This window comes from Lonchura striata, chromosome 11, assembly GCF_046129695.1.
Source record: "Lonchura striata isolate bLonStr1 chromosome 11, bLonStr1.mat, whole genome shotgun sequence".
In the NCBI taxonomy this organism is placed as follows: Eukaryota; Metazoa; Chordata; class Aves; order Passeriformes; family Estrildidae; genus Lonchura; species Lonchura striata.
This window is the reverse complement of record NC_134613.1, coordinates 20,311,577-20,337,858: the sequence shown is the minus strand read 5'-3', so window position 1 is coordinate 20,337,858 and position 26,282 is coordinate 20,311,577. Positions and strand designations below refer to the sequence as shown.

Sequence of the window (26,282 nt, the reverse complement as noted above, 5' to 3'; positions counted from 1 at the left end):
AGCCACAGACTCCAGAAGAGGAGAGTCAGAAAGAGGCTCCCCACCCTCCCCATCCCTCCTGCAAATCACCCACACTGAACACAGGCTGGATGGATGGCTCTGCTTCGGGGCAGTGGGATGGATCTGGGGATGCTGAGGGATCACGGGTGCTTCCGGTGTCAGCTCCCAGCAGGGACAGAGCTCCTGCAGGAGCCGGCTCAGCAGGGTCCCCTGGGGCTGGGGCAGGAGGGGCAGTGCTGCCAGCTGAGCCAGCCTCGAGGGAGGCTGGCAAACAGCCCCCATGGCACAGAACTCCAGGATTCTGGGGGAGTTTGGAGCCAGGAACTGGAGAGCCCAAGGCTACCAGTCCCCAGGACACAGCCCTGGCTTTGAGAGCCCAGCACACGGTTACTGGGGCACCAGGATTTGGTTTCTTGTTGTGTGGCTGGTTCCAGCAGAGACCTGACTCGTTTCTGTGGTCAGAGCATGTCCATAAAACACTGTATTTTTGCCTGGCTGAGCATTTTCTGACAGAAGTCTTTTCCTGGGGTGCTCTCTGGTCAGCCCTAGCTCAGAGCAGCAGTGCACAGAGAGAGAATGCTGAACTCCTTCTGTGGAAAGAAATATGTAGGAATTATCTGTACAGCTAACTGGTAATAAAACTATTATTAATGACCATATTGTTGCTTTGCACTCCTGTGATACCTTCTTGAAAGTCCCCAAACCATTTTACAAGTTAATGAGCCAAAAAAACTTCCATGCTGGACTGCCAGGCAAGAATTTTTACTACCTCCTTTTCTCTCCTAACTCCTCCAGCCTTGATCAGTTTTCTTTGGCCAGCCTATTCTCCAGCAGCACAGTTAAACATCTCACGAGAGAGCTGCTCCTTCCCATTCCACACTCCCCTGCATAACTCTGCCCAGGAACAGGAGGGAAACACAATGAGAATTGAGCACCCAGTCTAAGACCCAGAAGAGGGAACTGTGACCTGGGGCTCTCCGATTGTTTAAGGGACAGTGCTGTGGAGGATTGTGGAGCTGCAGGAGAGGCAGCTGAGGATTTGGAATAGGTGTTAGGGGACAGAGCCTGTGGAGTCATGGTCTCAGTTGGAATAAGCCAGCACAGCTCTGCTCACTAGAACTTCAGTGCAAAGTTCATTTCAAAAAAGAAAATGATAGCTGAATAACACAGTGCTCAAAAATGCATCTTCCTTTAATGGAAAAAGGGATGAACTGTGCTGTGAGATGGTGACAGGCCCAGATTTTCATCTTTCCAGGACAGAACTGATGTCTGTTTCCTACATCTGTATAATTTTCCGTTTTAGATTCTCACTTAGTAATGAATAAATATTTGTTTCCCATGTCACAGCTCCTTTCCATTCCTTCAATTTCTCCTACATTAGGCTGTTTATAAAGGATGCTCCTGGGATGGAGAAACAGGCCCTGAGATCTCAGAGATGATCCTGTCTTTAAGCTTCCACTGCTACTCCACCTGCTTCATTCCTTCCTTTTTAGCATTGCACCATGCATTGAATATGTAATTTTCTCTCCCTCTGCCTGTCACACATTTTTTTCTGTGCTTGTATATCCCAATCTATAGAAATTCCCCCAACTTGTGCATACATCAGCCACATAGTAAAACAAAAGCTTTTATGTATTCAAACAGATGATAGATGGATTAGAAAGACATTGCTAATGTGACTCCTACTTTCAATGGAGCTTTAACTGACTGAAAACACATAGTTCATGTTAAGTCTTTGTTGAAATTCCTATCAGTAATACGCATATTGAATCATGAGAATAAACATAAAATGTCACAAGCTCTTTTTTTTTCCTTTTTTTTTTTTTTTTTTCTTTTTGCCTCGTGGTGGTTGCAGTTTCAATCCATTTGTTATAATCAGGGAAAACAGCGTGCCACGCTGGAATAGCCAAGCCTCTGACTCATTTCTGAGGAGTGGCGATAGTGCGAGTTACAGCCTGGAAGAACATTCCTTGCCACCAGGCTGGTATTAATTTCCTGTTCAAAAGGGGCTATATTGTCAATGTGACACTTTAATCAGCCACCAAAGTGACTCTGGGAACGCAGACTTCACAATCAATGTCAATGTATTTCATGTCGTTTCAATGCGGCTTCGTCATTTCGCCTCAGAAGCGCGCAAGGAGGGTCAATACATTTCATTAGTTTGTTTCATCTAAAGGACAGTACAACATCAGAACTTTGATTATATTATAACAATTGCCTTAATGTGACACCAGATTCCCTGATTGTGCAACACCAGGCGCTGAAGTGCTAGAGGGCACTCGAATTATCCTTCACCCAGGCACAGCCAAGAAGAGCCCGTGAAGGGTGCTACAAATGGGGGAGAAGATAAGAGGATGCTGACAATTTGCATAATACACAGTAGATTACAGCTCCTCTAAATACATTACAAAACTTGAAAAAAATTCCTTAATTTTCAAGGACACCAGTTGCCATAATCCAGATATTTGTTGCTTAGAAAACCCCTTTATACAATGCTTGGCATAGGGCATTATTTTCATGCAGTTGTTTATCACTCATAGAAACATAGACTAAGTACAACTATCCTTTTTCATGTCAAGAATTTCTTTTTAAAAAAAGAAAAAAGAGAATGTGAACCCTTATGGAAACATCAATGTGGACTTATTCCAAGGTAAACATATGCAAGTAGGCAGATTCTTAGTATTTGTACAATTTGTACAACTGTTTTACTAGGAGTCTGATTAATGGTAGAGGAGACAGGTGCACGTTATTATTTAACTGTCTTGAAGAGAAAACTAAGACATAGCAGGAAAAAAACCCAAGCAGGATTTTGGCTGAGTGAAGTTATAGGAAAATCACTGGGGAAAAAGGAAAGTTCGATATTCAGCGTTTGTATGTACCACAGGGAAGGATGTGAACTGGGCTGTACTTTAAAACAAACAGAGATAAGCCATACCGAAAGCACATTATTGATCTAATTTCTTGGTTGATGCAAGCATTCCAGCTTTGTCTGCTAGATCAGATGAGAATGAAAGAGTTTGTATGTTTAGGTGGTGGTTTTTTTCAGATTCCGTATGACAGATGTCATTTCACAATATGCTCAGCCCCGACGATTTCAAATATTTGGAATTAAAAGCAGTATACTGGTTTATCCCAGCCAAAATGTCAGCCTCAATTTTACTCTCCTCAATGTTTCTAATACCAATATTTGTTTCCAAATAAATTAATATCAACCAGGTACCTCAGTGAGTGCAGGCATTACCAGCCCATGTACTTTTCCTAAATTTGCTGAAGTTTCTACATTTCTAAGTCCTTCTGAACTTTATGTATATAACAAGAAAATTCAATTCAGAATAATAAAAAAGTGTCTGAGTCAATGCTTTCAGATTCAATCCAGTCACTTTTTCAAGTCATTCACTGTGACCAGGCAGAAGGGTGATTTTCCTTTAGCCACAAGGTCCCTCTTAACAAGAGAGTTTTCTTCAGAGTTTTCTCACCATATCAGGTGCCATCATGGCCAAAACACAACTATGGTTATGAAAAACCCCATCCAAGCAAAACAAAAGCTCAAGGAAGCCTCTCTCCTATGCCATCTCCATAACCAAACTGGAAATCAAACAACAGAAATGATACAATTGATAACACTCAAAGGGACTATAAATATCACTGTACAGATCTGATTGCAACTTCAATAAATCTGCTGCTTACTCTAGCTGTTAAAAGAAAGAAAAGAAGATTAAATTGCTTTGAATTTTTTTTCTCTCCCATTTGAAACAACTTTGACTGAGAACAGGGAGAAGAAGGGTTATAAAACATGATGACTCCAAAACAAGGATGGGTTAACCTCAGAAGATTCAGATGTCTCTAGTCAGAGAAAGTATCAGGGAGGATTTTTCAAAATAGCTCATTGTTGATCTAAACTTACTTCAGCTGAAGTCAACAATCAAACTCCCTGTGGAAGAGGAGTCAGTGACTTTGAAAGTGATACTTGCAAAGAAAAATACTTCTGCTGGCTTTGATCGTGTAATTGAGATAGGAGTTTAACAAGATCAAGATTCTCAAGATTTCTTCTTGGACTTAAATATTGACTCTTACATTTAATTACTGACTAAATAACCTCTGAACTGCCGAATTTATTAACCGTAAAGTTCACTTTGGCACAAGATGTTACTCACAGACTTTTCATGTTTTATCTCAACAGTAGTACTGATCACACCAACTCTGTGTGGACTGCTTCAAATAACCAGATGAGAAAGCCCATTTGGCAGTTCTTGATTATTTAAATATTCTAAATTGAGAGCTGAAAATGTTACAGCTTAAGACACATTTAAGTATTCATATTCATTAATGAAATTAATTTTGGAAAATTCATGCCCCCCAGTTTGCCTCACTTTAGATCCCAGAATTCCTTCATTGGACATAATTTGGCACAGTTAAAAAGACCAGCTCTCAAGAGGAATCGTGAACTGCTTTGGAAAAGCAGCTGGTGAGGAGTGAAATGGATCATGCCTGTGAATAAGCCTAAGGAGCATGTGTCTGAATTTACATTACAGCCTGATCTCATCAGCTCACTTCAAACCTGAGGGTTCTTCAAAAGCCATGCTCAGAAAGGACATTTTCCTTGTCTGCATCTAAAACCCACTGATAATTCAGATGATGTTTTAAGTGATATTCCTTGCAATTCAAGGCAACATTTTTCTTTTGGTTTTGTTATAAAATTTTCAGGTGTCCAGGTTTGTACCATGTATTTGCCAACATGAGACCAAAAGTGGCTTTGGGTCTCACTGTGAGGTCTTCTTATCAGTGATCTGATCCTATTGACAATCTCTGGACAGACTTTTAGATTATTTTCTCGTAAAATAGTTTTAGATTATCTTCTCATAAAATAATTTTATATTATCTTCTTATAAAATAGCTTTACAGAGACTAGAACCAGATTTTTTTTTTTTTTAGGAAGTGGTGTTGCACAAAAAGGGTGGGTTTGACATACAGAAGTACAGTTTTATTTTATGCTTTATTACAGTGCTAAAAAGGATTTCTGCAGTGTGTGATAGCTGTACAAAGTTTTTCACTACTTTAATAAGCCCTAGTGCCATAGATATTAATTTTAGGTAGACAGGAATTTGGCCCAATGTATGGAAATCTATATCTACAATGTAGGATTTTATATAGGGGTTTTGGGTAGGAAATTGGGGAGATTTTTTTGCACTTATGAAGGATCTTTCCTTCACTTAATATTTCTGTTGGGATATCCTTTGACTACTATCTTAGTAAAATGAGTGAATAAAAAGACAGGAAGATACAGCATTCTACACTAAAATACGCACCTTCTGTTATCAGTAAAATTACAGATTTTGAGAGGAGTTAGCACCTTCAAGGATTTGGCTTAATAAAAGCAGCAGAGACTTCAAATTTAACTGCAAATTCCCTTTGACGCACAGAATTTATGGCAAAATTCCACCAGAAATAAGAACGAATTAAGAAATCTTGAACATACACACAAACACTTAAAATAGAACTGAGATATTAGATGCAAAGTTAAAAATGTAGGAAACTTCAGGACTTTTTTCCTTGAAAGCTGATATAAAAGATAAAGAGAACTTAGCATTAACTAAAAAAAAAAAAACAAACCAAACCAAAACAAAACATAATGGAAGAGTGGTATAGTAATGGAAGGAAATATTCGCAGCATAAAAAATCAAATATTTTTAACTTAAATGAAAACCAGAAAACAAAAAACAAAACACATCAAATCAAACAATAGCAATGTGGGCAAAATTATCTTTAATTTTAACAGCAATAAGGAGCATCAAAAATTGCTAAAAGAGAAGAAAAGCAAGATTTGCATGTTTGCACGGGTCTGATTTTTTGAGCAGCGAAACACATCCAACCCCACACAACCATCTGTTGAGGGCAAACAGCTGGGGCTGGACCTTTTCCTGAGCTGTTCAGGTGTTATCCTGAACCTCCAGGAAGCTTTTAAAGGTAAGAGAAAGTCTCTCTTTTTGAGCCACAGCCAGCACTCCAACACCTGGATCTGCCCATCAGCAACTGCAATCAAGCAAAGGGCAGCAATAGGCTCTGAATAGGAAAGACCCATTTGGAAACAAGAGTGCCTAGGAACAGATGCCTGAATTTAATCACCAGAAAGTCCTCAGAACTGGTGGGATAAAACAGTTAGGACACATGGGAAAGATGTGTTCACTCCAGGAAAACTCAGAACTTTGGGATATGAGGATAAACTCATCCTAGTTTATCAACTATGATAAACTCAGCTCAAAGCTGAGCCCCACAGCATTAAAACTGAAGCCTTCCTTAAAGGAAATTTGTCTGCCCAACACGGCCCAATACATCTTTAGGAAAAGTAGTTTAAAAAGAAAAGACTTTTAAACAATACTTGTAAAAAGTTCCAAAATATCAAGCAGGTGTTGATCACCAAAAAAAAATTTATCAATTCAACTATTTCAAAAAGTATCATTAATACACAGTAGAGACATTGCCCCTGTCTGAAAATCTCTGACAACATATGTATATCCCAGTCTATAATAAATCACAGCAAAGATCAGTTGCACATTTAAAATACTTTGAAATGATGTATTCAATTTTTATCCTCCCAAAATAATAACCACCTAACACTGACCAGGCACATATTTTGAAGTGGGACATTTTCAACTGACTCCAATAACTTACAAATAGTTGAAGTAGATTTACTTTGTTTAAAAAAAAATAAAAAGCAAAGTCAAGACCTTTCTTCCCAAGATCTAACCTAGAGAATATTTTGACAGCTAAATTATAAACTATGAGAACCAGGGGAGTTGTTATGGACCATCAACTATAGTGAAGCCAGGGAGTGTTATTCAATTAATCATTTTACTCATTAGAGGTAAGCAAAAGCCAAAATAAAGTTAATCAAAGTCTTTTATGCCCTGTGTTTAGAGTAGCTCCCTGTGTCTTGATGGATTCTTCTTGTACCAGGGACAATGTTTCAAAGACAGATCAATAAAGAGAGATTCCTGAAGTTTTGAAAATTAACACCTTTCTCTAGTTATAAGTCAATCAAGAAATAATTCCAAAAAGAGTTGAAGAAGTCAACACAAGTTCAGTGGGACCTTAACATGTGTGTCCCAAATTGCTAGATTTAAGTCGTTCTATTTTTCCAAGCAGCTAATTTTCCCTTTTTGAAGTACTCACAGAAGGTCAGGATCAGTTTAAACATCAAAGCTCTATGAATTAAACAGCTTCATGGAAAACAGAGGAAGAAAACTTGCCTGAAGAAAGACTCTGCAGTGATGCAACATAGCCCACCTCCCTTCCAGGCCAAATGGGGTGTTTGGATATCAGCCCAAAGCTGCACTGGCACACTGGAGTGGAGCTGAGAGCATGGCTTACCTGACACACACATAAAAATACACACATCCCCCTCCCCAGGGGTCTTTTGTCCCCATAAAGAACCCCTCTTTGACTAATTCTATGCTTTCAACTATCAACTGAATTTTTATGGATTTCTGCTGACATGTTCTGTAATGTTTCAAAACATGGTAGGAAAGACAATACATGTAGTATGAACATCGATTGCTAGAAAATAATCCACAACTCCAGGTCTCTGGAAATTTATCAATAAATAAAGCTCAGTGAAAATAATTCTCCTTTAGAAGAAAACAGGATTGCTTCTTTTAATCCATTTCTAAGACAATGCTCCGTTGACAACTATTGTTAAAGTGCCTTTCTTAATGGATGTTACTGCAATTTCATTTCTATTCAGCAGGCCTAAACACAGTATATACTTTAGTACAAAATTAGTAAAAAATTAATTCTGAACATAAAGGCATTTGTGATTAATAACCTTTTATCGGGATGACTAATGGAAGACTTCCATGAACTCTGCAGTTTTGATTCCTTTGGGAATTTTAAGAGAGGTCATTTATAAAAACATAGCCAAGTTGGCTTAAAAACTTGAGCCAGAAGTCTCACAAAATCAGATTCAGTTCTTTAGCCAAATCTAGAAATGTTACGAAAATACTGAGACAAAACCCCTTGTGTCATCCTTCAGTATCTCAAAATCTCCAGGAAGTGCTGTGATGGGCAGAACAACAGAGCAGAGAGGTCAAAATAGGATCTATAAATGTGAGGCTCATCTGCTCCCCCAGCCACTCCTTAAAGCAGAATAATTGCCTTCCATTTGCTGTTCCATCAAACAATACAGGAGGCATCATTCAGAAAATCAAAGGTGTGTCTAACCCCTGAAGATAGACTCTATCCACAAGGCAGTTGATGCCCTGGTCATGCTGAGCTGATATTGAGAAACATTTCCCAGAAAGCTCAGCCAGATTCTCAAAGTAAACTGCTTCAGTGTGGCTCAGCGCTGGCTGACTCATGCTGGTGGGACTCCACTAATTTCTTTGGAATTGCATCAGCAGTAAAATCAAAGAAAACAGTGATAAATCAGACTTTTTTTATCTTTGCCATCTCTGATGCTGTGCTTTAGTGGCATAAATTATTAAAAATGTTTTAAAAAGATGCAACTATTATATTATCAAATATATGTGGAGGATGCATTTCATTTTCCACAAAAAAAAAAAAAATTGTTTTATTAACTGAGCTCCCGGAGCCAGGTTCTTCATACAAAGGGGAAAAGTAACAGAATAGGAGTTGTGTTAGTTATTTGACCACTTCTAACTTCACAAAAGTGCTTTCTCGGTTTTATATTTCAGGTTAGAAGGCAAATAAGGCTTAAGAATATGATGATTTTTTAAAAACCTCTACCCCAAAAAGTGTGAAATGGATGCTCCACTGGAAGGAAGACACGTTACACTGTTGAGACAAATCCCCTGGTTCAAGCAACATACTCAGCTCCAGCCAAGACACCTTTTCACTGTCTTTTAAGTGGATTTATTGCTATTCCAAAATAAGCTGTACATGAGGATGCAGCAAAGAGATAAAAGTAGCCGAAGCCCCCAGTGTATTAATTCACCAATGCATTTTTTAAACACTTTTTTAGAATGCAAATTTCTACTCTGCTGGCACTTGGGGTTCACGCTAAAATACCCTAAATAAAGAGGTTTTGTTTGTTTGTTTTTTAAACGTGCTTAAAACCTACATAAAAGAATATTCAAAGGGTATATCTGGGGCCAGTTGTCATTTGCGGGGAGTAATGGGCTTCATGAATTTCATGGCTATCTGACATTCACTCCCTTCTCCCTTTGAATTCTGAATAGCAATGGTTAAAATATTATTTTAAACTGCAAGGGTTGACCTTTCTGAGGTGGGTCCCTCCACAGAAGGTGAAGGGCAGGTGTCCTGCTGAGATAATGTCACTCCTCAGCTGGCTGAAATCCATTGTGAAGTGCACTTGGAGTGTGACGTTATCCCAGCATGAGCCGTGCTCCCCGGGGCGCCCGACTGCTGAAATGACAGAGCTGAAAGGTGGCCCGAGCATGGCAACAAAGGGAAAGTTTTACACAAGGGATGGTGGCTCGGTGGAGTGCAGCTGGTTAAAATAATTAATAAATGCTGAACTGACAGAACAACCAAAATTCCAGTCCTACCCGGAGGACAGCTTCCAGAAAATGCCGTGGGTACGATATTTCCTGTAATATCCGGTCTAATATTCAATCCTTGAATCAGCTGCCACAATCCTGCGCCAGTCAGAGCCATTCATATGAGAGTGAAATCTGCAAAACTTCATAAAAGTCAAGTGGATGTCAATGGGACTATCATGAGCTATTATGGGAAATGTATTCAAGCTATGATACAATGCCAATGGACAATTCATGGCTAAATTATTCGCTGTGATTTATTTGCCACCGTATCTCACTTTGCGGCAGGCATGTGGGAGATTTTCCAGGTTCACAACTAGTCCTGGAACAAACACAGGCTCCCTGTAAGCCTGCATTAGAGCTGGAGGGAATATCAAGACAATTTCTTAATAGAAAATAACCCCAAAGTTCTTACCTTAAGGCCTCCCTCCAATACATTTCCTAGTTTAAAAAGGACTACTACAAAAGACATGTACCAGACCACAGGTGTGTGAGGAGGAGAGCTGGAATGAGGGGAAAGGCACCCCATGAAGCTCAGGATGAAGTGCTGCCAACAAAAATGTGTGGCTGTTGAATTACAGCCACTTGTAGTGACTTGCAGCAAAGCCAGTCACTATGGGCTAAATTTGCACTCAAGCTTGCAGGGGTAGAAAGGGAGGAACAGCACCATTTTTACTGAGAAGGTTTTCAATTTTTAACCTGCCCTTCCTTTCTCAGGTTGGGTACCTTCTCTCCAAGGAGGCATTTGGCTGGCATTGAGACCCAGGAGTTCCAACTGAAGCCCCAAACCTTTGGCAGCAGCCATGGGCACAGACAGCAAAACCCAGCCCTCCTCCTCAGAGACAGGCAGGATCCTTATGGCTGAAGGTGCTAGCACTTTTCTAAACTGTTTTAGTCCATCTCTAATGGAAATCTAATGGAAATCATAAATTACTGAAAAAGGTCCACAGGTGCTGAAATTTACTACTGTGTTGACTGCTGGCAAGGTCTGAAAGTGAGGAACAATGCAAGATGTGCTAGGAAAATGAAATATTTATGACATTCATATTCTCCCTCAAGTTTAAAAAAAAGCCACCCAGCAAACCTTTTGCTTAGTGACCAAATAATAAAGCCAAAAAATAAAAAACAAAAGAAATGTGCAGGGATTAAAGGAAGAAACCTTGACCCATGCTGGTGTTTTCAAAACTATCATTGCAAAGGGGATCCTTCTTATAGTAGGTCACTGGGTTTATTTCTTTTATTATTTAGAGTATTGTAATTTTATCTGAGCGTAAGAATAAATTTGTCTCAATGAAGAGAAGAATGGGATGGCTCATCATGTTAAACTCTGAATAATCAATGGCATTTCTCAATATGCTATTCAGTACAGTACATTATTAGATATTATATGCACAGAGAGGAAGTTGAGATAATTTTTCCCACAAGTAAACGCTTGCCGTAGTTATTGTAGTTTGCATGAGACAGGAATGACTTGGAGCAAGGACAATAAAAAAGCAGGGGGGAAATTACACTACAGATTTGATCTGGCTTCCACAATCAGTTTGGCAATTGGTTTCATTGGGAACAGCTTCAAGCCTTGCAAGAATTAATGAAAAATAAAGGTTGGCTTTGAGCAGGATCGGCACAAAAAAATAATGTGAATGGCATGAAAGGTTTTGATTTTATGCATTAGACATGGGCAGGGGGTGAAGAACAATCACTTCTAGATTTTCCAAATATGGAGCTGGATATGAACTTGGTGGCAGTCCTGTTTTAAACAATTCACACCTAGTTGCACCTTGCAGGCTCTGCAATCACTCTGATGTCTACCATATGTGCAGGACGACAATTTAAAAAATGGAGTGACACAAAAGCTAGGATCTTTCTCATAAGGGGCAGCTCTATTGCTATAACATACTTTGGGTTTTAACGCCAGTTCTTGAAAGCTAAGCCTATGCTTGAGAGTTCAAGGATGAGCTGGGTTTTTTATGCACAAAGATAGAGAGTGAGTACAAAGAGACAAGTAAATGACCCCTCCCATCAAACCCAGACACAGAGAGCCTGTGGGAAACTCTTTGTGTCCTTCAGCATGAGCTGGCTGTACCTCCAAGCCTGAGAACATTTTGGAATATTACTCCTCTCTTCCTCTCCCTGGAATGTGCCGTAGATGATGGATCAAGCCTGACTTCTAAATGACTCCACAAGAGGTCACCACAAGACGAACAAATTGTTGTCATGGATTTTGTAATGTCATTCCTCAAAATTTCACAGACATTGGTATGTATCTGCTGTGTTGGACGGGAAGGACTTCAAGGAAAAAGGGGATGACGAGTCATTCTTGTGGCATCCTGCACCTCAGCAAGGTCAGAAAGGAAGTGGGGTCAGAGCCAAAGGATGGGAGTGACGTTATCTGTGTGTCACAGGGTTGGTCCTAGTCCTTGTAGGGTTGGGGCTTTGAGATGTGCCTGCACTGTGCAACACAGCATATCAGAGACACCCAATTCAGAATGGTTTGAGCTACTCCTGAGAGTGAAAAGGCACAGCCATGTTTGCAGAGAGCTCCAACACCTCCACGTGTTTGCATCTGGGAGGCAGAACTAATGAAGGAGTTGCTGCAGCAGCAGCCACGCTGAGCTGGCACCTCTGGCCATGCTGAGAGCTGTGCTGGCTCTCCCAAGGCTCCATGGGTTTTGCCATCCCATGCTCCTGGCAGGGAACTAGCTGAGCCTCAAGGAATTCTCATGGGAGTTTGGTCTATCCACAAGCTGTCTCCTCCAGCCCACTGATAAACCCATCAAATTAAAATGAAGCGCAGGCATTTGGTAGGAGTTCATATTTTAGACAGCTTAATGAGAAACTGTTGGAGGTCAATGTGACATTAATTCCCCACAACACAGAGATAGACTTGGAAGTGGATGGAAACTTCCTCCAGCCCCCTCTCAACAAAACATTTAGGTATGGGCTCACCCAGAAGCATTACAGCTGGCTTATTCATATACTTCATATGGAGCACGGGAGAATACATGCCTTCAAAAAAAACCCCACACTGTCTGGGATCTAAAGAGACAGATAAACCAATATGTTCATTTTTTATTTGCTTGTGACATTTGAAAGGTTCAGGAGCTGTGAAATTCTGAGTCTGGAAACCGTTTCCCAGTGCTGTTTTGTGTGCTGATTTGATTTGTACAAGGATCAGCCTGAGACAGGTCACGGAGAGCAAATCACTTTAGTAAGCTAAACAGTAGTAATAATTTTAAGTGCTATTTTCCCCTTGAGATTAATTTTATTTTCTAATATAACCAGAGGCCAGTCAGAGAAAAAGGAGAAGAGAATGACATTTTCCTGGATCCTAAAAGAAAGCTTAATGATGGAGAGGGGGTTCAAAGATAATGGGAAATGGGGAGAGGCAACTGTAATAACACAGGAAGACTACATTTATGGAGGATGAAATTCACCCTTATGCACGGGGCTAGGACAAGGATCATAAAGTTTAAATGTTTACCCAGCACAGAGGTGGATTTCACCCCTGGTTACTTGTCTGTCCTCCAAGTGTGCACACACAGAGCTGAGAAAAACAGAGCCACAGCCCAGGATAACGCTCCCAGGCCAGCAGGCTAACACAGCACTGTTTGTATTTTATGCACAAAGCAGCAGTGTCAAAGATAATACTAAATTTAATACAAGAGATTGCTTTAAGGATATCAATAGACAGGTGTGTGTATAAAGAAAGGAGAGAAAAAGTGGTTTGGAATCAGATAAACCAGGAAAATCAGCAGGAATATCCTTGCCCCTGGATGAACTACAAAGCTCTGGGCAGCCTTTCCCCAGTCACTAAAAAGCAGCTTTTTCCCAAAATCCAGCATAAACCCTGACTTCTCCAGAGAAAAAGGACAGTGACTGATCCCTGGGTGTAACAGTTGCATCCATTCTCCACGTGCTTCACCATTTCTGCAGGATGCATTTCCACATCTTCATCCTTCATCATGTCTTACCATGCCCATTCACTGCTTCCCATATAAACACAGACACTTCCTCAAAACATTCTTTAAGTCCACTGTTTGCCAACACTGTCACAAACTCTGCTCAAGGGTTGACTAATAATTTGCAGAAAAATCCTATAGCAATTGTAGATTGTGTGGTCCTACAATTACAAGCAAACAAAGAATTTCATATGAAGAAATCCTGTATTTCCTGTAGTGAGGAGTTCTCTAAATGGGATTTAAGTCAGATTCCAACAGACCTAAAGAAAAGCTATTAGTAGCTTCTGTGGGGTGTGGGTTGTGTTCTATGGCCTTTTAGAAAAAGCAGTGATGTTAAGTTCATTAAAAACCCCTGTAAATTCATGCTGATTTGTGTAAAATGCTGAATGAAAAGTAAAGATAAGGATAATTTTTTAAAAGGTAATATTACTTTCTAAAAGGCACTAGTTTATATCTAAATTTCTCTCACTTTTTCTTAGGTATTGAAGATGAAAAAGGCTGAATAAAAAGTATAAAATGTTGTGAAATAAATTCAAGACTTTTTTTCCTAAAGGAAAAGAAGCCAAAACAGCAACATGTATCACAAATTCAGACTTGCAGTTTAGGAGAAGGTAGCTTTGACTTTCAAAAAAACCCACAAAAAAAACAAAAACCAAACAAAAACAACCAAAAAAAAATCCACAAAACCAAAGCAGAACAAAACAAAACAAAACAAAACAAAACAAAACAAAACAACTAAAAGGAAAAAACCCCAACACATTTCTGTCATCTTGAAGCTGAAAATCTAAGCCCAGCCTAACTAACGGAGCTAAAGCTCATCTGCACATTGAACTCCTGAGTTGCCTCCTCTGAAACTCCCTCTGGATTGTCCCTAAGGCAGCACAACCATGCAGAATTAAACGTTAATCAAACACCAACTACAGTTTTAATCTTGCAGGCGCTTGCACACATAAAAAATTTCCTATATGCAAGTAGCCCTTTTGAGATCGAGGCATTTACTTTACCTATATAAAGTTATTTACATGCACAAGTGTTTGCAGGTTCGAGGCCTATAACCTGAAAAGCACAATAATGTTTTCAATAGTCCCTCTTGAGCTCCTTCATGGCAGTTCACTCTTGGAAGGGAAGGAGTTTCTGAGTATCTATCATTCTAACTAGTGTTCTTCATCTGGCCTCTCTCTGATTCTTCACAACTCACCAGATTTAAAAATATGGTATTTTCTACAACTGTTTTACTGGAGATGCAAAGCATATGGTAATTTTTGAGTAAACTGTGTGCCCTTCCCTAGAGAAAATACATTTAAAAATAAACCTGCTATGGAGTCTATAAAAAGGCATCACATTTACAACACACAACCAAGTCACTGCTGCACAATACAGAAAAATTAAGACAGCTCGAATGACTACAACTTTTCTAAGCAAACAAGGGGAAGTACAGGGAATTGGTGCAAAAGAAATCAAAAAATCAAAGTGACATTGTTAGCACTAAAACTTCCCTCCATGAAAGTCTCTTACTGTCATGTTTATCCTCCAAACTGTCCTCCCTGCATCCAAAATGGACCAGTCTGTCTCACTTAGGAGCAGACTCGGTGACAGGATCTACAGGGGATGCACATCTGCAGTGCTGTGAAGCCCAGCTCTTTTCCCATATAAAATGCTCTATAGATGGCAATTGTTCCCACCATCACTAAATATAACGAGTCCTGCAGTGGAACTTGGCAGCTCCTTAGCATTGTACAGCAATTACCAGGAAGAAGTGAAGAACACCATCATTTCCAAATGAAAGAATGGGGAATTAGACAAGTATAATGTAGCTCTCCACCGGAATAAGGATGGGACACTGGAATTTCATGGCATCTTTTTTACTTATACAAATGGGCTCCTGATTTCAGAGATGCTCAGAGCAGCATAAATAGTCTTTTGTCAACTAAAATCAGCCATTCCCTGAGCTGAAGTCAGAGGAGTTTCCACTACCTGAAGAAAAGACTTTGTATTTCTTGTCATAAATATCCCGCTCGGAATTGGAGAGCATGTTTTAAAGAGGGAAATAGAAAAGAGCTGATCCTACCAAATAAATAAAACAAAATATACTGCACCAGCCATTTAGATTGCCCCCAAAGCAACTCCTTTCTCTTTTTCTCCTGAGCTTGAGCCTACATGAGAAAAGAGTGACCCCTCATTAATACCCTCCTTACAGACTGCTTATTGTTTTTACTTGTTTTATTTCCTTGCACTTGGAAATAGAAGCAATAAATTTCCAGGGAAATGAAACTCACTTATCAGATTTTCCAAGCATCAAGTTTCATATTAGGAAAGGGAAAAAAAAAAAAATCATTCTAAAGGGACTCGGTACAGCTGTAAACCAATATGTGGAAGCTCTATCAGAGAATAAACCCTCCTGGTAGACTCACTGTTATAAGCCTCAAGTTTCAGTTAGAAATTTTCTTGAAAGGGCCAAGGAATTTACAGGACAAGTATTTAGTGATTCACAATCCAGACCCCTCGAATGAAATCAACACAACTGACATTTAACAAGGTCAAATATTGTCACGTCTGAAACAAATGTGGATGGGCAGTGACTGTTTCATAAGCCATCTTTACTAGATTTATTTTTTTGTTTAATTTTCCTTCCAATAAACTTTTGTTTTTAATTTAACACCCTGATGGGAAAAATGGGATTAAGAAATTTCTGAATTGAAAAAGTACTGCTCACTCCTCAAAAATGTTTCAAATTTTTTTTATGTTTTCTAGTAGACAGATATTTTGGTATTTTTCCTAATGCAAGTTCACTAATCACTGCCCAGTTCTCTTTCCCAGTGTCCTTGCAACTGACCTTGCTAAAAATGACCTCACACAGACCAGGACAGGGTCAGGCTGACAGAGAAAATCTTGGACCAGGCTCTACTACCAGTTATCACATTATAAATCAAGATTAGTACCACAAAATTTAGTGCAATGGCCCTAGAATTAAATCTCTCCAGGAAGAACTTAGTTCACACAGGGAAATCCTCCCACAGGGGTAAATATCTGTGTTGGGTAGGGGGTGCAGGGCAAGGCTGTTTCAAACCACTGCCAAAGTGAAAGGAATTTGTAGGCTCTTTAGACTCATTTTTCAATGCTGGGTCTGGCATGAAAAATTCCTATTGCTCGTGTTTATGCACAGTTCTGTGCAGAGATAGAGAACGAAAGAGTTGTCAAATCTCTGAGCACAGGGGAGCACAGGGGCAGGAGGGACAGGCAGGGGTGCAGGCAGGGAATTCAGCAGGGATGCAGCAGGGATGCAGGCAGGGATGCAGGCAAGGGTGCAGGCAGGGGTGCAGGCAGGGGTGCAGGCAGGGAATTCAGCAGGGATGCAGGCAGGGGTGCAGCAGGGTCACCTCTGCCAGCAGCTTTGCCTGCAGCACTTTATTTATTCGCTGACATCTGGGACTGACTGAGCTCCTGCCCCTGAGCAGCTCCTCCAGGCTGTCAGGCAAGCCTTAAATTCTACATCAAAGTTCCTGTTAGATTCCAACGAGGAGACACTTCAGTGTGTCCCAATCAGGTCTTAATCTTTAAGTGCTGTTTTTTCTCTCTCTCTTAAAGATCATGCTGGTTTTTCCCTCTCCCCAAGAGCTCTAGCTGAGCCAAAGCAAGCGTCACTCAGCCATCAAAACAAACCAGAGCAAAATAATCTTTTTTTTCCTAACGACTACCACGGGGAGGCACTGCAGCCTGCTTTATAGAAGGATTTTTTTAGTTATTAAAAAAAAAAAAAAAAAGAAAGGAAAAAAAAAAAAAAAGAGGCAAGAAAGAAAATAGAAGAGGAGAGAGAGAAAAAAAAAAAAAAGAACCAACCACGCTGGTGAAGTGTCTATTCGACACCAGCACAGCTCTGGTGTCATTTCCTATTTAATGGCTGTCAGTGAGGGGGAAAGACAACGTGGTGGGTAATTAAAACCAAATTGCAGGCAGGAGATGACTGCAGAAGGATGATATTGTCATTAATACTGATTTAACATGCACCTGGGTAAGGTGAGAGAGTGCAGCAAGGGAAATCGCACAGGCACCAGGGTTGCCTAATTTAAAGATGTAGGGTTTCCAGCCGAAGCATGTTTAAAACCCGAATAAAACCATCATATTATGACAGCGGATATAAAACTGAAACAAATGTGCTACACATGTCTGTTAAAAAGAAAAAACCCTCCAACCCTGTGTTCACAGCAAAGCAAGCACTGTGTCCTCTCTGAAGTTCAAAAGTATTTTTTTTAAAGAAGGTTTTTTGTTGGGTTCTCTCATATCTGGGTTTCTAATGTGTTCGGTGCTTCCTCTGCTTTTACAAAGCTGACTGACAAGAAGGGACCTTTGTTAGATGGAGGGGGGAGAAAAAAAACGCAGTGAATAATCCAGTCTGTCTCACAGAAAAAAAAAAATCTGCTCCATTAATATTTCAGGGAGTAAAGATCCCTCACCTCGTATTTAGTGCAGGACTGTGGTACAATTCATTTGTGAAGAAAGGAAACTGTGGACTGGCTACTGAGACAGGAGATAAAACAAGGAAAGTTTGTTAATGACAGCGTTACAGACTCAGAGGTTTGTGTGGCTCCAGCCCTGACGGCTTCGTTGCCAAGGCTCACCCCCAAATCCAGCAGGGCTGGCTAAAGCTTGCCCAGCATATTGCTAAATGCAATATAAATCAGCAGCTCTTCATTATAAAATCAGCTACTGGACCTTTCCTTAGCAAAACAATGCAGTTCAAAGCTTTGAGAAAAATTTTATGACACCTAAAGATGAAAAAGTATCTTACAAAAGCTATACTCCTCCCCCCGTCTTTCTAATTTTTTTTTCCTTTTTGAGAATTCACTCTCTGGACATCAGATCAAGTTCAAATAACTGAAAGAGGGGCTTGCAGCCTTCACAGGCAACATATTGCTGTACAGGAAAATACCCAAACTACAGCAGAAATCGGAGTAGGAACCAATAAATCTCCTTTTAGTTTAGTTGTAAATGAAATGTGTGTGTGGAAATTACCACCTTTCTGACTTTTAAAAACTGAGTCATTATAGAAGTCATGAAGCTATACATACGTTCCACAGAGGAAACATATTAAAAGGTGAAACTTCCAAATGAAAAAAAAAAAATTAAAGGCAAAATAAAAATAAAGATTAAAGAGCTCAGGTAGAGAAAATAAAGGTGATATGATGGGTCCTGATCTAAAGGCTGTTGAAATCTGTAGTGAAGTTCTGGAAATTGAGTAGACTTGATCAAACTTATAACAAACATTATTATGACAGGCTTTCACTGTTTCATTTTCCCTTTTGCAAGAATCTGAAAGGTACAATTAGACTTTTAATTAAACCGCAGAAATGTTTGTCACCTTCTGACGATTTGCACAATTTTTTTACAATTCCCAACGACCTGTGAATTAAATACTGCTCTTCCTCTCCCTGTTCCAGGCCCTGCAAACACGGACCAACCCCTGTCCTTGGGGGCTGCTGCTTTTGGGGACACCAGCGGGTTTGCAGCGTGGGCAGAGGGCTCAGAAAATGCTCATTTTTCAGAGGGTGCTGCAAAAGGAGCTGAGCTCTGGGATGGATCAGACGCAGCAAGTGCCAAGAATGCAGAATTCCCAAAGGCAGAGGGAAGCAGGGTAAGGGATGCAGGGGGAGGGATGCAAGGTGAGGGATGCAGGGGGAGGGATGCAGGTTGAGGGATGCAGGATGAGTGATGCAGGATGAGGGATGCAGGGTGAGGGATGCAGGGGGTGAGGAATGCAGGGGGAGGGATGCAGCATGAGGGATGCAGGGGGTGAGGGGTGCAGGGTTAGGGATGAAAGGTGAGGGATGAAGGGTGAGGGATGCAGGGGCAGCAATGCAGGGGGAGGGTTGCAGCATGAGGGATGCAGGGTGAGGGTGCAGGGGGTGAGGGATGCAGGGTGGGGGATGAAAGGTGAGGGATGCAGGGGGAGGGATGCAGATGCGGAGCTGCGGGAGCTGCGGCTGCCCCAGCCCGGCACGGACAATTCAGCGCCGGGCTGGGGCAGCAGAGGCGAAGGAGGGCTCGGGAAAAGCTCCCCGGTTCCCTGACAAGACAGGCAGCCAAGGACCCCGGCAGGCAGGTGCTACTTCTCCCCGGGCTGGACGCAGAACAGACAAGCTGCTAGAAAAGACTGGCAAAAAACCCACGAGATCTGCCGGAGTCAGTGCGAGTTTCGCTGACTTGTACTGAATAGACTTGGAAAGCAGCTTCAGTATCAACAGTTCCTAAATTAAAACCTGTTTAGGTGATCATCAGATCGTGCACTTGCTTGCCTCTCTCACTCAAATTATCTTTTTCCCCATATTCTAAAACTGGAACTCCAGTGACACTCACAAACAACATATGTTGGTCAGATGAACATAACATCAGCTTTTTTTTTTTTTTTTTTTTTTTGTGTGTGTGTATCTGTGTATGAATATTTTATGGCTCAGTATTTTCCAGATCCAGGATCAGAATTCAGCTATCAATTTTCTGGACCCTGACACTCCATTTTCTTAATTGGTAGTAATTTAAAAATCAAGTGACTTATTTGCAGTCTACTTTCTTGTTTAAGAAAAAAAGGAAGCAGACATCTTTATAATAGCTGCCTAGAGAAATGTCATGACAAATTGCAGCATAGATCAGAAATACTACTTAGCAAAGAGCTTAATACAAGCAGCTTAATACATAAATACGAAAAACTAGGAGCAGGATAAAAAAAAAAAAAAAAGAATCCTAATCTCTTTTGCTCAACTTTGAAATTTCCAAGGCCCACATCCTATAAAACCTTGGTGCTTTATTTTATGATCACAAGGAGCCCTCCTCAAGTTAGTAACTCTAATAGAGTTTGTGCCAAAAAATCCACTGTGATAAGACTTAAAGTACATTTTCTAGTTGGGAATATTGGTTGCATTTTTCCCTTCCTGATCATTCTTTTCTCTCACTTATAAAATACATATTCTGTTATGATTTCATCTGTCTAAATAGAGGGATTCAGCTAAACTACTTCCACTACTGCATCAAGGCATGATCTAAACGTCTGGATATGAATCAATTAATTTCTCCTTTTCACTTTGAAAAACTTGCCAGAGCAATAGCTTTCTTTCCATATTAGTTGTTTGAGAGTTAAAGGGATTTTCTCCATATTCAGGTCCCTATAAAAAACCTGCCCAAGGACAGTTAATTTGAAAATGTTTTGGGGCTTTTTTAATGCACATAAAATAGATCACATTGTAATTTCTTTTATGACACAAGGTGAAAACGTAAGAGCCACTAATATTGTTTTATGTTCGGTTCACTCTGAAATCAGGGAAAAAATTCAGAGATAAAAGTCACTTTCTGAATTCTGTCACTCCTGCGGTTACAAACAAAGGTAGGGGTTACTGAAAGCTTCGTGCTAACAGGGCTTCAGGTACCAAAAAGGAAAGTTGTTTGCTCCTCAAGTGTCCGCACAAAAGGAAGTGATCAATCTTCAAAGCAACTGATAATTCATGGACAGAAAACAACAATGCTCAACCCAATAAAAGCAGTTCTTCTGCAGCGAGTTGGAAATCTGACCCCCAATAGCTGACTGCAATAAAGCATGGAAAATCATGAAGCAACTACCTGATACTTAATCCTGGTTTATTATTAGAAAACTATTTTCTTGTGGAGAAAAAGAAAAAAAAAAAAAAGTAATTTTCTTGTACAGCTACAAGAAATAGGCAAATAACATCCCTTTAATATTTTAAAAATACTAATGGCTCTACACTGAGTTTATTTGCAGTTGAAGTAGGAAATACATGGGACAAACCTTCCCTAGGTGCAAAGTGATATTGCTCTGTGGGCTTCAACGTAGCTATTTTCATTTATTCTAGGTCTGGACCTGGCAGAGAAATTTTTTAATTTTTTTTTTTCCCCCTGGAAAGGTAACAGCTGCCAGCAGCATAGGCAGAAACACGCAGTTTCTGTTCTGTTTTGCTTTCAGATGGAATGGAATGCCTTTGGGGAGTGCAGAGGCATGCTAATGAGGCAGGTTCAGGGGAGATGGACACACCGAGGCAGCACCTTGGCCCTGCTCTGGCTGCCCCGCGTGCCAAGCACGGCTCCCAGGGCACGGCAGCACTTCCATTGCACGGGGATTCTTGCTGATGAACCTTCATTAACACAGGGTTAATTTCTAAGGACACCAAAGAGTCAAAATGTCTCGCAATTGTTCCAGGACTAGCCGTTTCTGTACCAAAAAAAAAAATTATTTGGATTCATGCAAATGTATTTTGTTTGCGAAGGGGAATATTGAATGTTGGACTTGTTTTAACTCAGCAAATACTGTAATATTAATGTATTCACTGAGTGGATTAGGAAATTTATCTTGTAATTTGTTGCTGCTACTAGTTGTCATTTTTGATTCCTGGAAAAATGAAATAAGATTTAACTTCAAAAAGTTCTTCTTTATTATCTAATTAAATAAAGGTGGCAGATTAATTGACTAATTGGTGTTCATGTATAGATGGAGACATATGGAAAGGATTTAAGATTAGACATATGGAAAGGATTTCTAAGATCTGTAAGACTGTGAGCAGCATTTTATCAGATGTTTTGTATACAACACGTGACCTGCACAAAATGCTGCATTCAGCATATACGCCAGATTCATAAATGGGTACATCTGAAATTCAGCCTCGTGGACATATTCACAATCAGCAAAGATGCAGACTAGCAATTCCATTTTGGACACAAACCCAGCAGCAAGGAGGAATCTTAAATACACACTAAAGTGCCATAAGAAATAGCGATTTTTAACTTTATTTTTTATTTTTTTAGGGACAGACCCCACCATTCATACCCACACTGAGTTATACACAAACACTTCAAAAATACCCATTCAAGCGGGTGGCAGCACAGAAGTGCCAGACTCAGAGTCAGATCTCAGCTGGCTGAGTTTAATGTGCACACAGAGGGAGAGGAGGGAAGGTGTGGGGATTTAAGCCACTCCATTTCAGTATTAATTCACAGGGAGGTGGTCTAGACAGCGGAACTCAACGCCACAATGTGCACACAGAGCCAACAGATACAACCACGCTCGCAGCAAAAAAAGAAAAAGACCGAGTCAGACAAGCCTTGCAAGAGAAAAACAGTTACATTCTGTTAGGTTAATGGGTTGCAATATCCCTGCCACATCTGCAATGGTTTTAGAGGATTTATACCTGTAGTGAAGCAAACGATGACCACATTGCATTATCATCTCTCAAATAAATACAATATATTTCTGAAATACTGCTTTGGTCAAGTGCCTGGGATTCTTGTTCGACTCCAGCAAAGATTTTGACTGCAACCCAGAATTGCAATGCCTATTTGGGAATTATAATAGAGCAACTTGCAACAAGAAAAAAAGTGGATGCTTTTATCCCCAAAAGAAAGAAAAGGTCTATGTCATTGCTACTCTGAAAATGACACTTGAACTTGGGATTTGTGTAAATGTAGTGATGAAATCTTGAAGCACTGTAAGAATTTATCAGCTAGAGAACTCTTCACAATGGGCCAAATCATGGCCCTGTGTGTAAAGTTAACACAGAGAAAAAGGAGGTTTTTCCCCCCAAATAAGGTAGAAAGCCAGCAGTCACCCTACATGGAGGTGCCAGTGTTGGAAGAGGCAGGTTTTCTGATTACACTGAAAAGAAACCCTATTTATATTTTTCAAATTACATGAAATAGAAATTGCCTCCATTAGTGATCTTGGAGCAGTCACAGCTGAGTTCTGGAATTAGGATCATTTCTTACAGCCTCACCCAATACTTTTAAGGAGTTTAGCATGCCATAATACTAAAACAACTAATTTTTCAGCTCCTAATGCAAATGGCCCATACATAAAGGATGTTTTGAAGACAGGATTCAGTTTATCCTCTGGAATGTGGGTGCCCCATTATTCTGACTGTACCATCCTCCTGCACACTTGACCCAACTCTTAGTTGGGATAGTAACTCTTAGTCAAAATACACCCAGGTACCCACAGTTCCCATTAATTATGAATAAAAAATTTGAAGATACTGATACTTTCCCTCAATTTACTTTTCTGGAAGTAGCAAAATATCCCAGTCTGTTAATTTTAAAAGCCTTGACTCTTCCTAATCCTAACCATAACCTTAACCTAGGCCCAGACCCTGGCTCAGAGAGGCCTGGGAATGCAGCCCTGCCCGCAAATCAAAAAGAATAATTCCATCAAAGTTCGTGATATTTTGCTCTTGTTTTATCTCCAGGAATTTGCAAAGTCCCACACTCATCTTGGCTGCTGCCTGCCTGTTTTTCCTACTGCACAGCCTCACCCCAGCTGAAAGCAAACAACATCAGGGCTCTGCCCTAGAAACTGGGACATTCCCCAGCGTGTGACACCGAGCACTCCTGACCCCAACCCTAAGTCCAACCAACTGAGCTTGGGAACAGAAAAGGGTCTCACAGATTATGTTCACCTTTTTGTTCACTTGTCTGAAAAGTGCAGAAGACCCCAAACCTGAACCTTATTCCTAAAATTAGGTAGGCATGGGAAACCTCTGCCAAGCTCCAGCATAGAACAGGAGAGCAGAGAGCAGACAAAACATTGGGGTTCAAACCAGCACGCCCAGAACAGGGCTGATTATGGCAAACCTTTTATTAAAAGCATCTCAGATTTTATATTAAATAATTTAGCAGTGCTTACTTTAGGATATCTAAGAAAACATGTATAAACTAGACTCATAAAAATCTAAATTTATGTAGTAAACAGTGTGTACGAATTTCCTTATGGTTAGTTCCTACTTTTATACTCCTGTATAAAACATCTCAATATGCTGGGAGGGACTGAAATACATAAACTAATATAAAAAATATACTAATAATACTGTTTATAATTTCTGCCTACTACTTATAATATAACTAAAGAAGGAAAGGGGAAATACAGGTTGGGAAATCTTATTTTTGAAAGGTTATAACCCAGCCTTTGAATTCGCTTTCACAAAAAGCCCAAATTTCTTTCTCAATCCTACACTTAAAACAAAAGAGAAGTAAAAGATTGAATCAAGACACCGTGAGTTCAGAGGAATACTGTATACATTAAAATAAGAACTAATAATGCCTCAGAGGATCTTAAAAACTGTTGACAGACCTATGTGTCCCCTTGTCCAGATATGTCCGTGTGTGTTGTTTCCAAATGTGAGATTTAACTAAGTCTGTCAGGTACCAACTCACATTTTTCTTATTTTCTGCCATGTGCATCAGCCAGTCCTTTCCTCTAACAAAGAAACCACAAAATGTCGTGGAGGCGACTCACTAGAAATACGTCCCAAAGATGAGTTTGGTAAAAAAAAAAAAAATAGAAAAACATGAGAAAAACAAAACTATCCCTGCTATAGCCGTGCTCTCTGATTTTGCAGAACTCTGTGTTTTCCTGCAATCCCACCCAGGTTGCCCATTCCCAATTTACAGGGCCTGCACGCCTCCCCATGCACCAGCTGCGGCAACTGAAAGTAATTATCACTCCAGACACAATAAGGTGTTAAAGGTAGTGGCGAGCATTTTGTGCAAAAAGAAAAAAAAATTAGGAAGGAGGGAACCTGATGAAAGGAGATTAGTGTCTGTTAGTCTTTTGGAGAGGAACAGGGGAAAGCAAAGAGGGGGAGAGAAATAATAAATAACCCCGATCCTTAGGGAATACTTGCATATGTGGCAGACAATGAAATAAAAGTTTTCTTTGAAGAGCGAGTTCCTTTTCGGATGAAGTAAGCGGCACCAAAATGAAATCACAGAGTTATGTTACAGCTGATGTATAACTGATCAAAAGAGCAACAGGATGGAGTTATGAGAACAGAGGCTGAGAAAAACAGAATTAAACCAAAACACACTTCTTCGGAAAATAACCTACAGCACCCAGGGAATGGGAATAGCCACGGCCGGGCAGCTCACGGAGGCTCTGCCTCAAGAGCAGCCTGGCAGCCCGTTCAATACCTGTCCTGAACTTCTTCTGGGGGTGGGAGGGAAAGGGAAGAGACAGCACACACAGCAGGGAAAATCTTACTGGAAAAGTTGTCAGAGGCAAGGCAGGGAGGGCACGGGAGAATAGGAGCTCGCTCCCAGGAACAGCAGAGAGGTCGGATCCGTTCTGCCTCTCTGTCTCTTTCCAGGGGATCTAATTTGCAGTGAAGCCCCTGGGACTCGTATCTCCAGCACTGGTAGGAATGAGATCACAGCCTGAGTATTTGTTCTACATTTTCCAAGAAAGTAGATTTTAGTGCAGCAAAGGGCACACATAAGGATCTCTGTGAATGACTCAGGTACGCACACACCGAGAAATGCGCGGGAGCTGTAGAGGGAAAGGGATTTTTTAGGTCTGTTACATTACTGCAAGGGGTAGAAGTTTATTTATTTATACAGGCAATAGCTGCTCATGCATATCCTGCTTTCACAAGTTTTTCCTCTGAAGTTATTCCACTGATGATTTAATGTCTGCTGAATTGTTGCTGAGGGTGTTCACAGCCTTTCCAGTCACAGCTGGCTCTGCTATGGGGCAGTGTCCAGCAGCTATAGATGAAATTGGAGATAACCCCTTCAGCTAGCACAAAAACCTGCAATACAGGCTGTAACCAAGAATACCCAGTCTTTTCAGTGTGCAAAACCACACTTTAGCTGTCTACCTCCTAATTTCTATGATAAGTTCTGGATGCTGATGAGTCTCCTCTTTATTTAGTGAAGCACAAGTAGAATCAGACACAGAGCCATGTGAAATATTTCCCAAGAAATTGCACCCAACTCATCTTCATTGTTAGAAGCCTCTGATTCAACAGAGCTCAAAACTAAAAAATAG

At 40.4% G+C, this 26,282-nt stretch overlaps 1 long non-coding RNA gene across 1 annotated transcript in view; it reads right to left on the bottom strand.

Moving 5' to 3' along the window:
• Positions 1 to 25,581, bottom strand: part of LOC116183997 (uncharacterized) — a 133,673-nt gene extending 108,092 nt beyond the window's left edge. Inside the window, exon 1 of the long non-coding RNA XR_004148716.1 lies at positions 25,497 to 25,581. This is a non-coding gene — a long non-coding RNA (uncharacterized LOC116183997). The remainder of the gene's footprint in view (positions 1 to 25,496) is intronic.
• Positions 25,582 to 26,282: the final 701 nt, after the last annotated feature.